General features: G+C 36.2%; 1 long non-coding RNA gene across 1 annotated transcript; it reads right to left on the bottom strand.

The window, feature by feature from the left end:
• Nucleotides 1–1,459: 1,459 nt before the first annotated feature.
• On the bottom strand, nucleotides 1,460–3,138 carry LOC113281826. The gene is made up of 2 exons (XR_003326362.1): nucleotides 2,692–3,138; nucleotides 1,460–2,530 (listed from the first exon to the last, which is right to left on the bottom strand). It is a non-coding gene; the product is annotated as an uncharacterized LOC113281826 (long non-coding RNA).
• Between the last annotated feature and the right edge of the window lie 716 nt (nucleotides 3,139–3,854).

Raw genomic sequence — 3,854 nt, 5'->3', positions numbered from 1 at the left:
AACACTTATGTATGTGTATCACGATTAATTTCTTAGGTGTTTAAATGAACATCAAATAAATTTTAGTTCTTTGGCTAACTTTCCAAACCGAACAACCATTATACACGGTTCATTAACTGAACGTATGTGTATAGTATTTTATTGTAGTTTGAAAACCTAATTTTTTTGCTTGATTCTCAAGTTATCTTAGCTTGAATTCCAAGCTAACCCTGGTTTTTGAAAACTATAAATAGATCATCTCTGTCAACTGGGAAAATTAATTCATGACACTTTGTGTCCTAGTTTGATTGTAGAGTCTCCTCTATTAACCTTTTAGGCCTACGACTAAAAGACTTTGCTTGGGGATTCGTGAAGCTAAGTTCGACTATCTTTATCTTGATAGTTCGTGTATTCTGATCTTGTTTTTTTTATTATCGAGGTTCTCGTAATCTCTTTCAGGCAAGATAGATAGTAATCACAAAGTTCTCTTCGTCTCAGACTTTGTAATTCCTCATGATAGATATCTAAAGACTGATCGGAGTTGATCTTTCGACGATTGTTCTCGAGAGGTGGTTAAGAATCTAGGCTGGTCTCCGGGAGTCATAAGTTCTGGATTTATGAGGTTTGTTAGCTTGTCTATTGCAAATAGATTTCCACACCCTGATCTTTGATCTAAACGGAAATCAAATAGGCTTATCTGTTAGAGGCATATTGATATCAAAAGTCTTCACTTTGGCTGAAGCAACTCTTAGGCTGTAAAGGACGTCAGCTAAGGGAATCAAGTGTGTAGAACCTTGCAAGGTTCAACAGACGTAAGGAGCGCGACTGTAACTGAATCTTTTGGAGGGTGGATCCAATCTCAACTACATTCCAATCCGAAGTCTGATAGTAGGTGAGTGTTTGTAGTGGCGGCTTAACAAAGTGCGGTGTTCAATCTGGACGAGGTCCCGGGATTTTTCTGCTATTCTGGATTTCCTCGTTAGCAAAATTTCTTGTCTTGTGTTTTTCCTTTTCCGCATTGTATTGTTTATCTTTATAATTGGATTTACAAAGGTATATAAGTATTCAATCTTAGTAGATACGTCTGATTAATTATAATCGATTACAAGACTATTTTCTTGCAGAATTCTTATGTTGAAAGATAGATAACAAGTTTAGTCACTTGGAAGAATTCCGATTGAATTATCTGGATACGACTAGATTGATCGTGGATATTGATTTTTGAGATCGTCCAAGTACTCTGCTTAATAATCAGGTTCACAGACCTTGTATCTATATACATTCTGATTGAGTAGAGTTTGAGATATTAACTCTATATACATATTCTCAAGGATCATTAGATTTATCTACTTGCCATTGTATTAAATTTTGTCTATATAGGTTACCGAACTAAAAAGTTGGGTGTATTTGGTATCCCCTGCGTTTCCATTATGCACGTTGGCATTTTACATATTTTGTCTACTTATCCAAAATTTTTAGATTGGATGACTAACTGGTTTAATTGATTTACATACAACCTATGATATTTCAATTATAATGATAAACAATATAATGTTGAAAAGAAATAACACAGGTACCAGAAATTTTGTTAACGAGGAAAACCTCAAATGCTGATAAAACCCAGGGACCTAGTCCAGATTTGAACACCAAACTTTATTAAACCGCTACACACACTAGCCTACTACCAATTAACTTCGGGCTGGAATGTAGTGGAGACCAAATTAAACGCTCACAACAATTCAGTTACAGTCATGATCCTTACGCCTCTTGAATTCCAGCAGGACTCCGCACAATTGATTCCCTTAGCTGACATCCTTTACAACCTAAGAATTGCTTCAACTCAATTGAAGACTATAAACCAATATGCCTCCCACAGATAATCTTATATGTGTGATTTCCTTTTTGATCGTAGATCAAAAGTGAGACTGGAAATCGATAGCAATAGACAAGGCTCCACCTATTTGCCACCCCCACTTTTCCTAATTGCCACCCTCATTTCTCCTATTTGCCACCCCAATTCGTTCTCATTTATCCTAAATACTAACTTTTTGACTTTTTGTTTACACCCCGATAAAGAACCACCCCAACAATAAAATCTAAAGAAAAAGAAAAAGAAAAAAAACTAAATTATATTCGATTCAGACGGCGGCACTTCTTCTTCTTCTCCATCTTTTCCATTGTTCTTCAGCTCGTCTCTCCCACCGATCATCGCTTCAAATTGATAAAATTGATCAAATGCTGTGTTGATGGGTACTACCTTTATTAGTGTTTAACTGTGCCATCACTCACTTGTAGTCCGTATCTTATCACTTATATCCCACGTTAATTTGTAAATTGGGGTTTTTCAGGATGGCAAGCCAACCTGCTATGAACAGCGCTAAGCCTCCAACCGTTTATATCCGAGGACAACCCGTGACTCAGAATAGTGGTTGCTGCTCCTCTTCTTAAGGATGAGATAAAGATGTCTTTAGCTCAGATTTTTTATCTCTCTGACAATCTTTGTCCCTCCATCCTTGTAAAACTAGTCTCTCTCTGGTACACTTCATCAACACTGGGTAGTGACAGAGAAAAAGATTGTGTAATTCTTTCACAATTTGATCAAATTCAGACAACATTAACGATTTATGCTACAATTTCTTAAGCATACAACACTGGGTAGTGACAGATAAAAGAAGAAAGAAAAAGAAAGATCAAATTCGTTCATTACTATACCAGGGAATGAAATTGCAGTATCAGAGAAACGAGGAAGAAGATCAACTATTCAATAACTCACTGGGTACGACCCATTATCCCATATACAACCCACATTCACAAAAACATTATACGGTGTAATTGAAGCAAAAAATTCAACTGATGTCGTAGAATCAACTAACAACAGGTTCCTCAAAGCACCTTAAAATTCATTACCCATTGATCATCAACCACCTTAAATTAAGCACAAAACTCCATGATTCTATCGCTTGATTCTTCTCAAATTCTTATATTGATTCTGTTATTAGATATTCATCTTAATGTGGGTTGTTTTCAGCCCCTTCATTTATGAGATCATTTTTACCTCTGAAATCATAAGAAGTGAATAAAAGAAACGTAAGGGGGAGGAGGAAGTGGTGTGGCCGCCTTGGCGTGTAGAAGAGAGAAAAAGTCTTTTTAAGGTTTAGGTTTATGAGTATTTACACTTTCATGGATGGATGAGATCGAAGATAGACGAATTAGAATCGGTGATAGTTATAGTCAAATTGAATTTGACTTGTGTAGGTGGTAACTAGGAAAAAGTAAAATTGAAAGTAGAATTACTTTTGAAATTTTGATGAGAGTGGCAAGTAGGAAAAGTGGGGGTGGCAAATAGGTGGAGCAATAGACAAAGTCTAGATAATCTCAAAATTTGGGCTTATGCTTCCCGAGGAGCAGCATATATTATTATTCAACTCACAAGTATTAAAACTGTGGAATCACAAAGTCTGAGACGAAGAGAGCTTTGCGATTTCTATCTATCTTGTTTGAGTGAGCAGCTCAACAATCAAACAAGATCAGGATACACGAAATACCAAGATAAAAGATAGTTGGACCTGGCTTCACGAATCCCTAGGTGAAATCTTTTTAGTCGCTAAACCCTAGAAGTGTTTTAGGGAGAGGACGACTCTAGTTTACAACTAGGACACACAAAGAATAATGTCAGGGATTCAAAGATCCAGTTGCTTGAGGTTCTCCCTTATATTAGACTTTCAAAGTATAGGTTGTTTTAGGTTTAAGCTAGGATAGTTATGGAACCAAGTAAACAATATCCACCGTTAAATGAACCTTAGAAATGAGATTAACATATCAAGATATACACTCTTGTTAGGATGAACCGTAATTGAACCGTGTACAAAGACTGA

The sequence above is a fragment of the Papaver somniferum genome, chromosome 5, assembly GCF_003573695.1.
Source record: "Papaver somniferum cultivar HN1 chromosome 5, ASM357369v1, whole genome shotgun sequence".
Lineage (NCBI taxonomy): Eukaryota > Viridiplantae > Streptophyta > Magnoliopsida > Ranunculales > Papaveraceae > Papaver > Papaver somniferum.
Note: the sequence above shows the minus strand (reverse complement) of the source record. Positions and strands in the feature narration are given on the sequence as shown.